The sequence below is a fragment of the Hylobates moloch genome, unplaced genomic scaffold, assembly GCF_009828535.3.
Source record: "Hylobates moloch isolate HMO894 unplaced genomic scaffold, HMol_V3 SCAFFOLD_11, whole genome shotgun sequence".
NCBI lineage: Eukaryota > Metazoa > Chordata > Mammalia > Primates > Hylobatidae > Hylobates > Hylobates moloch.
Window position 1 is genome coordinate 42,277,218 of NW_026652286.1, and position 14,973 is coordinate 42,292,190.

A 14,973-nucleotide genomic window follows, 5' to 3' on the forward strand; every position below is an offset into this window, starting at 1 on the left:
TTAGCAGTCACACCACATACTTCCTTCCCCATTGGCCTCTGGAAACCACTAATCCATTATCTGTCTTTATAGATTTTCCTATTCTGGACATTTCATATAAATCAAATCACACAATTGTGATCTTTCAATGTGGTTTCTTTAACTCAGCAACCTGTTTTCAATGCTCACCTATTTTGTAGCATGTGTCAATACTTCATTCCTTTGTATGGCCAAATATCTGATTGCATGGATATAATGCATTTTATTTATCCACCCTTGGATTGATGAACATTTGGTTTATTTTTATTTGGGGGGTACTATTATAAATTGTGATGCCATAAAACATTTGTGTGCCAGTTTCTGTGTGGATATGTTTTTATTTCTCCTGGGTATATATCTAGAAGTGGAATTGCTGAATTATATGTTAACTCTAATTGAGTTTAATTGTTTGAGGAATGCTAGACTGTTTTTCAAAGTGGCTATACCATTTTACATTCCCACCAACAGTGTATGAGGATTATAATTTCTCCACATCCTCACCAACACCTGCTGTTACCTGAAACTTTAAATCTAGATCTCTTAGTAAGTGTGAGGTGATATCTCATTGTGGTTTTGATTTGCATTTCTTTGCTCATCTGTTTATGGGTTCACTTGTCATTTCCATACCTGCTTTGAGAAATAGCTATGCAAATTTTTTGCTTATTTGGGATATTTGACTTTTTATTATTGAATTGTAAAGATGGCAAAGATTGCTTATTAATTCTAGATATAAGATCCTTATCAAATATATGATTTGCAATTTTTTTTTCATTCTGAGTGTCATTTTTTTTCACTTCCTTAGTGGTGTCCCTTGAAGAACAATTTATTTTTTAATTTTGATGAAGTACAATTTATCTATATTTTCTTTTGTTGCTCATGCTTTTGGTGTCATATCTAAGAATACTTTGCCAAATCCAAGGTCATGATGGTCTCCCATTACGTTTTCTTGTAAGAGTTTTATAATTTTTGCTCTTTGTTTTGTATATTGACTTTGAGTGTTATATATTGATCTGCAACATTGTTGGACTCACTTATTAGTTCTAATAGTATTCTTTAAGTGTATCATTTAGCACTTTCTTTTTTTTTTTTTTTGCGACGGAGTCTCGCTCTGTCGCCCAGGCTAGAGTGCAGTGGCGTGATCTCGGCTCACTGAAAGCTCCGCCTCCCGGGTTCATTTCATTCTCCTGCCTCAGCCTCCCGGGTAGCTGGGACTACAGGCACCCGCCACCACGCCCGGCTAATTTTGTATTTTTAGTAGAGACGGGGTTTCTCCATGTTGGTCAGGCTGGTCTCAATCTCCTGACTTCGTGATCCACCCGCCTTGGCCTCCCAAAGTGCTGGGATTACAGGCGTGAGCCGCTGCACCTGGCCAGCACTTTCTATATATAAGATCAGGCCATCTGTGAGTAGAGATAATCTTATTTACTACTTTCAATTCTTGATGCCTTTTATTTTTTTTTATTTGAGCTGTGAATTTTTCATAGACGAACTTTACCAGGTTATGAGAGTTTTATTCTATACTAGTTTGTTGAGTGTCTTCTTTTGAAGATTATCTTCTATTTGAAGGAAATTTTTGCCAGATATGTAGTTCTTAGCTGGCAATTTATTTTCTTTCAGCATTTTAAATATGTCATCCCCCTGCCTGCTCACTTTCAGGGTTTCTGATGAGCTGTCAGCATTCATCTTATTCAGGGTCCCTTGCACACAATGAGTCACTTCTCTCTTTCCTCTCTCTTTTTAAAATAAGGTGCTGCTGTTTTACTAATAGGTATAAGAATAATGGAAATGCCTCCTGTAATCCCAGCACTTTGGGAGGCCAGGGTGGGCGGATCACCTGAGGTTGGGAGTTTGAGATCAGCCTGATCAACATAGAGAAACCCCGTCTCTACTAAAGATACAAAATTAGCCGGGTGTGGTGGTCCATGCCTGTAATCCCAGCTACTTGGGAGGCTGAGGCAGGAGAATCGCTTGAATGCAGGAGGAGGAGGTTGAGGTGAGCCAAGATCGTGCCATTGCACTCCAGCCTGGGCAACAAGAGTGAAACTCTGTCTAAAAAAAACAAAAATTAAAAAAAAAAAAAGGAAATGACTTTCTGCCTGTGGATGCCGCCAAAGAAGCATCATTAAAGTCTGTCTTCTCCCTACCCTCATGTCTAAGTCAGAGTCTCCTAAAGAGCCCGAACAGCTGAAGAAACTCTTCATTGGAGGGTTGAGCTTTGAAACAACCGATGAGAGGCTGAGGAAGGAGCCATTTTGAGCAATGGGGAACACTCATGGATTGTGTGGTAATGAGAGACCCAAACACCAAGTGCTCCAGGGGCTTTCAGTTTGTCACATATGCCACTGTGGAGGAGGTGGATGCAGCCATGAATGCAGGGCCACACAAGGTGGATGGAAGAGTCGTGGAACCAAAGAGAGCTGTCTCAAGAGAAGATTCTCAAAGACCTACTTAAGTGTGAAAAAAAAATTTGTTGGTGGCATTAAAGAAGAACTTTAATGTTGGTGGCACTGAAGAACATCACCTGAGAGATTATTTTGACCAGTATGGGAATATTGAAGTGATTGACTGAAGCAGTGGCAAGAAAAGGGGCTTTGCCTTTGTAACCTTTGACAACTATGACTCTGTGGATAAGACTGTCATTCAGAAATACCATCCTGTGAGTGGCCACAACTGTGAAGTTAGGAAAGCCCTGTGAAAGCAAGAGATGGCTAGTGCTTCATCCAGCCAAAGAGGTCGAAGTGGCTCTGGAAACTTTGATGGTGGTCATGGAGGTGGTTTTGGTGGGAATGACAAATTTGGTCATGGAGGAAACTTCAGTGTTTATGGTGGCTTTGGTGGCAGCCATGGTGGTGGTGGATATGGTGGCAGTGGGGATGGCTACAATGGGTTTGGTAATGATGAAAGCAATTTTGGAGGTGGTGGAAGCTACAATGATTTTGGCAATTACAACAATCAGTCTTCAAATTTCGGACCCATGAAGGGAGGAAACTTTGGAGGCAGAAGCTCTGGCCCCTATGCTGGTGGAGGCCAATATTTTGCCAAACCTCAAAATCAAAGTGGCTATGGTGGTTCCAGTAGCAGCAGCAGCTATGGCAGTGGAAGAAGATTTTAATTAGGAAACAAAGCTTAGCAGGAGAGGAGAGCAAGAGAAGTGACAGGGAAGCTACAGGTTACAACAGATTTGTGAACTCAGCCAAGCACAGTGGTGGCAGGGCCCAGCTGCTACAAAGAAGACATGTTTTAGACAAATACTCATGTTTATGGCAAAAAACTCAAGGACTGTATTTGCGACTAATTGTATAACAGGTTATTTTAGTTTCTGTTCTGTGGAAAGTGTAAAGCATTCCAACAAAGAGTTATAATGTAGATTTTTAACTTTTTTTGCACCTATGCTGTTGAATTCGAAATGTAATAGTCTGATTGTGATGCTGAATAAATGTCTTTAAAAAAAGACTGGAAATAAGTAGAAATTATAAAATATAATAAAAATGATAATAAAATGGCTAAGAAATGTGTGGAAACATTTTCAACCTCACTAGAAATAGAATATATATTCCCACCAAGCTAGCAAAGGTCAAAGAGTTATGAGCCTATCGATTTTTTTAAAGTCTATACTTCTTATTTTTTACCAAAGAGGTGACACATTTTATTTAAATGCTTTACTTCTTTGAGATGGAAAGTGAATACTGCCATGCCTGAGTACTTACTATGTGCCAGCTCTGGCACTAAGGCAATTAAGATAAATACTTTAGGAGGAATTGGAACTATTTGAGAACATTTTCATATAAAAATGATTCTAAAGAAAATGCGCTCAGAAGTTTGGGAACAAACTCACTTCTCTCTTGATGCTTTCAAGATTTTCTTTTTGCTTTTGGCTTTCAACATTTTCATTATTATGATGTGGATATCTTAGTTTATCCTACGTGGAGTTCTTTGAGCTTCTTGAGTGTGTAGAGTCATATTAAAAAAAGTCAAATTTAGGGAGTTTTTTTGCCATTAGTTTTCCAATATTCTTTCTGCATCTTTCTCTCTTGCCCCCCTTTCTAGGACTCTTGCTGTAAATATGGTGGTATACTTGGGTATGTCCCAAATGTTTCTGATTCTCTGTTTATTTTTTGTCTTTTTCTTTTAATTCTTCATATTGGATAATCTAAATAAGCTTATCTTTGCTTGCGGATTCTTTCTCCTGATTGCTCAAATCCGCCTTTGAATTCCTTTAGTGAATTTCTAATTTTAGTTTTTATAATATATTTTTTTTTTTTTTGGATGCGGAGTCTCGCTCTGTCACCCAGGCTGAAGTGCAGTAGTGCGATCTCAGCTCACTGCAACCTCCACCTCCTGGTTTCAAGCAACTCACCTGCCTCAGCCTCCTGAGTAGCTGGGACTACAGGCACACGATGCCACACCCCGCTTATTTTTTGTATTTTAATAGAGAGGGGGTTTCACTGTGTTGCCCAGGCTGGTTGCGAACTCCTGAGCTCAGGCAATCTGCCTGCCTCAGCCTCTCAAAGTGCTGGGATTACAGGCATGAGCCACAGTGCTCGACCTATAATTAAAAATATACACATATTTATAGTCACCTTGAAACATAACATTTTTTCTTGTCATGTAATTTTATTTTGTTTAAGCATTTCCTTTTTTTTTTCCATTATACTTTAAGTTCTGGGGTACATGTGCAGAACGTGCAGGTTTGTTACATAGGTATACATGTGCCATGGTGGTTTGCTGCACCCATCAACCCATCATATACATTAGGTATTGCTCCTAATGCTATCCCTCCCTGACCCTGCAACAGGCCCTGGTGTGTGATGTTCGCCTCCCTGTGTCCATGTGTTCTCATTGTTCAACTCCCACTTATGAGTGAAAACATGTGGTGTTTGGTTTTCTGTTCCGGTGTTAGTTTGCTGAGAATGATGGTTTCCAGCTTCATCCATGTCTCTCTGCAAAGGACATGAACTCATCCTTTTATATGGCTGCATAGTATTCCATGGTGTATATGTGCCACAATTTCTTTATCCAGTCTATCACTGATGGGCATTTAGGTTGGTTCCAAGTCTTTGCTATTGTGAACAGTGCTGCAACAAACATATGTGTGCATGTGTCTTTATAGTAGAATGATTTATAATCCTTTGGGTATATACCCAGTAATGGGATTGCTGGGTCAAATGGTATTTCTGGTTCTAGATCCTTGAGGAATCATCACACTGTCTTCCACAATGGTTGAACTAATTTACACTCCCACCAACAGTGTAAAAGCGTTCCCATTTCTCTACATCCTCTCCAGCATCTGTTGTTTCCTGACTTCTTAATGATCACCATTCTAACTGGCATGAGATGATATCTTATTGTGGTTTTGATTTGCATTTCTCTAATGACCAGGGTGGATAAGCTTTTTTTCATATGTGTGTTGGCTGCATAAATGTCTTCTTTTGAGAAGTGTCTATTCATGTCATTTCATATCTTCCTACAACTAGCTCAGTGTCTGCCCAAATGGCCACCCAGTTTTGTGCTTGAAACCCAGGGCCCTGGTGGTGTAGGCACCCGAGGGAATCTTCTGGTCTGCGGGTTGTGAAGACTGTGGGAAAAGCATAGTATCTGGGGCAAAATGCACTGTTCTTCATGGCACAGTCCCTCACGGCTTCCCTTGGCTAGGGGAGGGAGTTCACCAACCCCTTGCACTTCCTGGGTGAGGTGATGCCCCACTCTGCTTCGGTTCGCTCTCTGTGGGATGCACCCACTGTCTAACCAGTTCCAATGAGATGAGCCGGGTACCTCAGTTGGAAATGCAGAAATCACCTGCCTTCTACATTGATCTCGCTGGGAGCTGCAAACTGGAGCTGTTACTATTCGGCCATCTTGCCAGGCACGCTTCAGTTTTTCCAATTTTTAACACCAGAATGTCTATTTGGCTTCTTTTTATAAAGTTGGCTTCTGTTTGTTGACATTTAATATTTGGTATGATGTTTTTCTCATATTTTCTTTAGTTGTATAGACATGATTTCCTTTAGCTTTTTGAATAAATTTAAGCCAGCTCATTTAGTCTTGTGTAGTAAGTCTAACATCTGGGTTTTTTCAGGGACAGATTTTATTGATTTTTCTTTTTCCCGTGTATAGGTCACATGTCTTATATCTTTGAATGTCTCATAATTTTTTTGTTAAAACTGGAAAATTTAAATAATATAAAGTGATAACGCTGGAAAGTAGATTCTCCTCCATTCCCAGGATGTGCTGTTGTTGCTAATTATTGTAGGTTTTTCTTTTTTAAGTGACTTTTTGGACTATTTCTGTAAAGGTTTAATTGTTTGTCATGTACAGCCACTGCATATTCTACTCAGTTATCTTAGTGGTCAGCTAATGAACAGACAGAGATTTCTTTAATTATTTGTGAACAATCAATCTCCCAGGTTGCTGAAGGGCTTCACTGGCATTTTGAGGCACACTTTAAACACTTAGCAGTGCAGTTTAGAGCGCTTTCTTTGCCTCCACTTCCTGCTTTTGCAGAGTATTAAGGTCAGCAACAGGTGAGAGAATAGGGCCTCCTCACAGCTCTACACATGCACCTGAACTTCTGGATTCCCACAGATATGTCAGTCCTTTTCAAAACGTGGTTAAGTAATCCTGGAGAAGGTTTTCAGAGGACTTCAGCACTTTCAAGAATCATAAATAAGGAGTAGAATTTAGACATTGAGAGAAGGCAAGATTGCACTTTTGGAGTAAAATATAAGCAGTGAGATGTAAGAATGATGGAGAATATATAAAGTCCTATATGGGTATGCTTTAGGGGAGAATTTTAGACACATTCACATAGGTAGAACCCATATACATAGGAAAGATATTGCCTGCTGAGCACGGAAATAAAATGTATTCTGTAGGTGTAAAGGGAATAGTTATGCGCTTTTATGCAAGATCGTGAGTGACTTGATAGTTTCCTGTTTTCAGGGACAAATAAGGGAGCACAATTAGGTAAAGGTTTGCAAAATATTGACAGAACCAGAATAAGAATCAGCATTCTCATTCTACAGTTCCAATTAATAATCAGGATGGGTTCAGGTGAGGCAGTGGTGAAGAAATGGAGTAGGCAGATAAAAGAGGGGTTCCAAAAGAAAAATCACAGAAGTAGGAAAACAAAATATCAGGTTTGAAGGAGGAGGAACAGTCATAGTCAACCCTCAGATTACATCCTTGAGAAATCTCAGACTGAGTTAGTTGGTGAGAGAAAAACAGTCTTGGAATTTTAGTTGACGACAAAGGGCCAGTATTCTCTCAGGTTATGGGTCTGGTGGGACACGGTCCTGATATACTAACAAGGTGGTTATGGTAATGGCTATAGGCAGGAAATAATGGGTTTAATTAATACCTTTTGTCAGCCTTTGATAAATGATGTACAGGTTATGACAAGAGATAGACTGTGTTTTTCTTAGTGTTTGTTACATAATGAAGGCAAAGGGATCCAAGTTATAAAAAAGACTTAAATGGATTCAAGGCTAGTCAGTCTCAGAATCAAACGTGACATTTTGTCCTCAGCGAATGGCAATCACCATGATGGCCACATTGAATTTAAATAGCTTCAATCCAGGACTCTTCATTCTGTTCGGGATCCCAGGGCTGGAGCAGTTCTGCATCTGGATGGGAATTCTCTCCTTTACCAGTTACCTTGTCTTCCTTGCAGGGAATGTCATCCTTCTCTACCTTATCACTGTGGAACACAACCTCCATGAACTCGTGTTTTTCTTCCTCTCTATACTGGCCTCTGCAAACCTCATATTATGCATCACATGTTTCCCCAAAACATTTGGGATGTTCTAGTTGAAAGCTCAGAAAATAATATTTTCTGGATGCTTCACCAGGTTTTATTTTGGTCTACTTCACTTCAGCTTTTATTCTGGACTTGGCCATCTTGTTGGGTGTGGTGTTTGATCATTACATGACCATTGATTTCCCTTTGAGATACACCAGTGACTTGACACCTCAGACACTTGGCAAGATTGTGGTAAACATTGATTGGAGGTTTAATAACATTTTGCCCATTGATTTCCTGGGGAAGCATTTTCCCTTCTGCAGAACACACATGAATTCTAACACATACTGTGAGCACATAGGTGTGGCCCTGCTTTCCTATGCTGATATCTCCATCAATATCTGTTATGACTTTACTATATTGGTAATGACTATTATCTCAGATCTGATCCTCACAGATATTTCCTGCATCCTCACCCTTCATGCTGTTTTCCACCTTCCATCCAGTGATGCCCTTCTGAAGGCCCTAAGCACCTCTGGTTCTCATGTCAGTGTCATTCTCATATTTTACACACCAACCATGCTTTCTGCCCTTACTCATCACTTTGGCAAAAATATCTCTTGCACTTTTTACATCATGTTTGTGGGCCTCTATAGGGCAATCCCTCCTGTACTCAATTCCATAATTATGGAGTAAAAACAAAGCAGATTGGAAACAAGGTCATACTTTTATTCTTTCTTAAAGGGATGCAGTGATATGAGGATAAGAATATGGAGAAATGGGCTGTGAAAAATTTAAAAGAATTCTTATGTAAATCACTAGCAGAAAGTCTTCCATTGAGAAATCCAATTTTTATGAATTTTAAGATTTCAACGCTGTTGGAGAAACTCATTAGTACAATTAAAGGAATTAGGAGATAAGAGAGATAAGGACTATTCAAGTTGCAAGAAAATAATAGGCATCAAATGGAAGCATTCTAATTTACTACCATCAAAAACATAAATATGGGAAGCATTCTATGGCCTAAAATAAGGTGTTGCTTATTTCAAAATATAAATAAGTGCAGAAACTTTTGCCCTTCTTTTAGTCCTTTCATCCTGTTTCAATTTTCTCTTTTTCAAATAAAGAAACAAATTAATTTATAGGCTTGTGAGGCTCACTGTGTTTAAGATATAGCAAGCTCATAAATTCAGTAAGCATTTTTATGCTGAAAATTACCAAGTCTAAAGCTGTACATCAAATTCCTTATCTGCCCCTATAGCCAACTTCCTATTTGATGTCTACTCTTAGATTTCCCACTGAAACTTCAAAATCAACTTGTTCAAATAAAAATTACCATCTTCTCTCCTTATTTGCTTCATGATCCACAAATCATCTTGAATTCTGTCTTATTAAACAGTACAAAATTTAACTAGTTTTCCATGTCAAAGTCTATTTTTCTTATCTCATTTATTTTCTTTAATTATTTAATCATTTAAAAATATGTTTATTATTTATTATGTCTTCTAAATATGCTTTGAATTTATCCACACACTTCACATTAAAATATGATCACTATTGTCTCTCTCTCCCAAGTTTCGATACCCTAATTTAGGAATTTGCTACCTCCAATCGTTTTTTCTCTCCCATCCACTTGCTACTCAGAAAATATCACGGTCTTACGAAGCTCAAACCTTGATCAACTCACTCTTCTGCTTTAAATCATTCAACAGTAGATCTATTTGCTTTGAATAAAATCCAAATTTCCTAACGTGTATGTCTTCATAGCCTTTTATGGTATGACGATGCCAACCAGTCATTGCTTGGTGTCCACTAGCCCCAACCTTCTTCTTTTCTCTTACTCTTACATGCCCTTATGTTACAATCATACCATATTTCTTTTAGTTTTTCAAACAAAGTATGTTTTCTTTCCACTTGGAACTTTATACATGCTATTCCCTCTGGAAAATGAAACTTAGCTTGAACTTGGGTAACAAGGAGGAGAAGAGGAAATGATTTTATAATATTTATGCATAAAATACTTTGTCCTACTTCACTCCACCAGGACAGTGATATATATATATATTTCATATATATGTTTCATATGTATATTTCATATATATATGAAAAGGAAAATAACAAGTGAGGATGAGGAGAAATTAGAACCCTGATACATTGGTAGTGGGAATGTAAAATGGCGCAGCCTCTATGGAAAACTGTTTGGGTGTTCCTCAAAAAGTTAAATGTAGAATTACCATTTGACCTAGCAATTCTACTCCTAGGTATATACCCAAGAGAACTGAAACAGGTGTTCAAATAAAAACTTGTAAATGGTTGCTTATAAGACCATTATTCATAGTAGCAAAAATAGAAGTAAAAATAAGTAAAATGTATATCAACTGATGAATGTGGTATAATTATACAATAAAATATATTCAGCCACAAAAAGGAATAAAGTTTCAATACATGCTGAAATATGAATGAATCTTGAAAATATGGCAAGTGAAAGAAATCAGACACAAATGGCTGACATATTGCATAATTTCATGTACATTAAATGTCTAGAAGAGATACATTTGTAGAGACAGGAAGTACGTTAATGGAGGGAAAGGAAGTGGAGAGTGACTAGTTAGTGAATATGGGGTTTCTTTTTGGGGTGATAGAAAGGCCTGAAATTAGACTTTGGTGATGGTTACACAACATTAGAAATGTACTAAAAGCTACTAAATTACATACTTTAAAGTGGAGAATTTTATGTCATGTGACTCTTACCTTAATAAAAGTTAAACAATATGCTCATTATTATGCAAGAAATATATGATGATATATAGACAATAAGTGAAGTTCATTCCAAAATGTTTGTTCTTACCTACTCACTGTTCTACCTCAGAATGAGTCAAGATTTCTGTAGCCCAGAGACTTCATTGTCACATCCTTTTTGAGTTACATCATTCTAATCCCAGTGTGTCAGGTCTAACTAGAGTCACAAGAGTCATGTGCTAGAGGCTGCTCCCACTGGCTCATGAGAGCCACATGTTAACTTTCAGGAATTTTGCAAACTGGTCAACATCAGATTGGTAGCTTGAAGTCAGCTATAGTGGAAATATTTACATTTTCTCAATCAGCCACTCTACAATCAAGCCCCAAGAACTGGCTGTTAAGCATTCATCTGCTTACCACTGGCCATAGTCCTCTTGAAGCCCAATTCACAAGTCTGAGTGTGGCTCAGGCCATGACTGCAGGCCTTATAAGGCTGCACTTGAGCTTCAACCACTTCACTGGCTCTTTTCTTTTGAACTCTGATTTTTATGTCTCCTTGGTTAGTTTTATCCCAATGACCTTTCATATTCCTAAACTTGATCGTATTTTTGAGAGTAGTTTGATAACACATTATTTTATTGTGATTTAGATATAATTTTTTAAGTATATAGCTTTGTGTTACTATAGGGAGTGAAGAAGAAAGGAGAGTGGGAGGAAGAGACAGGAATTAGCATAGGGACAATGGTCACTCAAAATATACAGGGTTGAATTACGTGAAAGTTGAAGATCATTTACATTAGAAGTTTGCACTGAATTATATTGTGTTTTAAAGATTCATCTTTTATCAGTTTCATCTTGAAGGAACACACAAATTATTCTGGACAAGAGGCATTGTTGTTATTCACTTAAAAAGAAAATAACTGTGTGGTCCCCCACAGCTGATTCTTGCTCCTGAGACAATGCAATGAAGGCAGGTCAAATGTCCTATGGCATGCTACATGCGCATCATAAGCAAAGAATGAAGAAATATATATTTTCTTGCTCACAAAAGCCAGAGAGACTATTCCCTAGACCCACCCCCACACACATACCTCCCTCCTTCCCAGAATGTTTCCTTAGACATTACCAGGGTATAAATATTCCAGAAAAAAATAAGACCATTCTCACAAGCTTCACAACCCAGAAATGTCTCCACACTTCTGAAGTTAGGTAAATCCCTCTGGAGTTCTCTCAATATCTATGCAGTTGTAAATTCAATTTCCAAGCCTTGCTGTTAGCCAAGCTTCCCAAGTTTTTGGCAAAATTGATCCAAACATCCCCAACACAGGACAAACACAAAAGTAATTTCTCTACACCCTACAAGATGCCAAGAGTCTGAACAGACAACTGAGAAGAAGGAGGTCCCATAGTTCTGGAGCAAGGTAAAATTTCTCTGAAAATCCTTACAGGGGTTTCTGAAGGATGGGAAGTGCAAAGAGGCATCAGCCAGTCACATCACTTGGTATAACAGCAGTGCAGACAGAGCAGCTGAATACTGTGTTGTCATCCTCCATTCAGAGTCAACTGATAGGGAAAAGCTACAGGAGGACACTTCACCATAGCTAAGTGATCCCTGGTGGGAGAAGAAAGAAGGAGGGTGATAGGAGGACTCGGCTGTAGACAAAGGATAAGGTTTTTGCTTTTTTACATTTAACTTTTTATTTTTATTTTTTTATTTTTGAGACAGAGTCTTGCTCTGTGGCTTAGTCTGGAGTGCAGTGGCAAGATCTGGGCTCACTGCAACCTCCACCTCCCGGGTTTGAGCATTTCTCCTGCCTCAGCCTCCCAAATAGCTGGGACTACAGGTGCATGTCACCATGCCCAGCTAATTTTTGTATTTCTAGTACAGATGAGGTTTCACCATGTTGGCCAGGCTGGTCTGGAACTCCTGACCTCAGGTGATCTGCCCGCCTCAGCCTTCCAAAGTGCTGGGATTACAGGCGTGAGCCACTGCACCTGGCCTGCATTTAACTTTTGACCATAATGAGAATGAAACCCCATACCAGGAAACATAATCACACTAATAATAATGACACAGCAAATTTATAAAACCGTGATACAATTTTATAACTTCTAAAGTGCTTTAATACTCACTTTCTCGTTGGAGTTTCAAATAACCCTGTGAGAAAGATGTTAAGGAGTTAAAGAAGAGGGGATGCTTACTGCTTAGGAAACTCTCTTCGAACACCCAGCACTCAGGGCAGTTTATATCTCAAAAATAATTGATCTAATTATGTGATCTTTTTTCTTCCAAATCATATATTTATAACACTGTAATATTATATCATATATGTGAATGGCACTATCTAGTATTATCAGATATTCTCGTTTGTTTGCAAATAAAGTTAGAAGGGGAAGTCTCTACCTTTTCCCTAGTTTTATCCAATTTGGGGGTTCACTATTTCTAATTGTATTTATAATAGCCGTTTGGAAGGACACACAGATATCTAAAATTTAAATATTGGAGAAGTGTTATATATTGATTTTACATTTGTTTGGTAGAAGTAGAAATATTATGTTGTCATTAAATACTAAAAAAACCTATGGATATTTAAAATAATAATGTTTATCTCTGTGAATAACAAACCTTCGAGAACCTATTTCCCTTTGAAATAAGGTACTTATATAATTTGGGTCATCCCTATTTCATGAAAAAATACATGGCAAGAAATGCCTCTCCTAGATGGCAATGTATCTGTCCTCTTATCATCTAATAGGACCCTCCTCCTCTTCTTTAAAAAGCCACAGTAAGATCCAGTCACCCTCAGCAACATTTCTCTTTTGAAGAAAACACAAGGGCCACCCATTTCTGAATCTGTTTAGTCTTTACTCCATAGATAATTGGGTTCATCATGGGGGGAACAAGAACATAGAGATTGGCCAGCAGGATGTGGACATGCTTGGGAAATTTTCAGCCAAAGCGCTGAGCAATAACAGTGAAAATTTTTGGAAGGTAGAACATGAGGATAACACTGACATGGGAACCACAGGTGCTGAGTGCTTTCATCTGAGCATCAAGGAAGGGCAGCCTGAAGACTGCTTGAAGAATGACCCCCTAGGAGATGACTATTGTCAAGATATCTAACGTAACACTGAGTAGTGGTACAGAGATTCCATACCAAATATTGATGGTGATTTCAGAACAAGCTAGCTTTGCCAGCCCCATGTGTTCACAGAAGGTGTGGGCAATGATGTTTGTCTGGCAGAAGGGCAGATGCTTCACAAGGAAGACGATGGAGAAGACAGTTGCAAAACTCCTGAACACCACGACACCCCTGATTTTGCCAATAACACCGTGGCTAAGGACAGTGGTATACCTCAGTGGGTAGCAGATGGCCACATAGCGGTCGAAAGCCATGGCCAAGAGAATGCGTGACTCCACTATAAAGGCAAAATGCATAAAAAAAGAGCTGAGTGACACAGCCACCAAAGAAGATGTCCACATCATCAACCCAGAAAATGCTCAAGGCTTTGGGTACTGTGGATGTGGATAGAATCAGATCCCAAAATGCCAGCGTGGAGAGGAAGAGGTACATGGGTTCATGAAGACTGCGCTCCACTGCCACCATACAGATAAGGAGACCATTTCCTGACACAGCCACCGGGTACATCAGCCAGAAGGGGATGGAGATCCACACGTGCAACTCCTTCAGGCCAGGAATGCCAATGAGGACAAACATATCATAATTGGCAGTGGAGTGGTGGGAAGCTGACATGCCAGAATTATGGTATGGAACTTTCACCACTTTTCTTTCTAATGTGAAAGAAAGTAGAGAGTCAATTGGTCATAATCAATTAGCATATATTTATTAACCCTCAATGAGCTCAGGTTAACAAGTCTTACCTACTCAGTTTTGTTAACTACTGACCTAAATATGTGTAGTATTCAGCCTTGAAGAGAAATATTCTAAAAATTTAAAATAAGATCACATAATTTTAAACAGATGCTTCAAAAGAAAATCCTGAAGCCAGGACTATTTTCTCATAAAATTGACATAAAATTAAAATTATGACCATCCAAAATTATAAAATCTTTAATAATAATTGTATTCTGCAACTAAACATTTTAAGAGAAAATTATTAATTTTTATAAAGAATATCAAGAAAAAATAGAAACCAAAAGGTTTTTTCTTATTGAATTAAACAATTCTGTTATCTAGCACACACATTTACCTAATCAACTATTAATTGATTAAGCATTTATTGATCATCTATAATATGTACAGAGAAATCAACATGGGCAGGAAAGGGAAAAAGGAATGTAAAAGATTTCAAAACAGAAATCCTTCACATAGAATTTTAATGTATGAAAACCATAGTTCTACAATATAGTTGTCTTTCTGTTTCTCTATATAATAAATGAGTATCCATTAATTAATTTGTTTTGAAATATTTTATTAAATTAGTAAGAACTACCACTACACTTGGGGATGCTGCTA

General features: G+C 38.3%; 2 pseudogenes; one reads left to right on the forward strand and one right to left on the reverse strand.

The window, feature by feature from the left end:
- The first annotated feature begins 2,166 nt into the window (after positions 1 to 2,166).
- LOC116476604 (heterogeneous nuclear ribonucleoprotein A1-like) lies at positions 2,167 to 3,130 on the forward strand (annotated as a pseudogene).
- Positions 3,131 to 13,298: 10,168 nt separating this feature from the next.
- LOC116476147 (olfactory receptor 52B2-like) lies at positions 13,299 to 14,250 on the reverse strand (annotated as a pseudogene).
- Between the last annotated feature and the right edge of the window lie 723 nt (positions 14,251 to 14,973).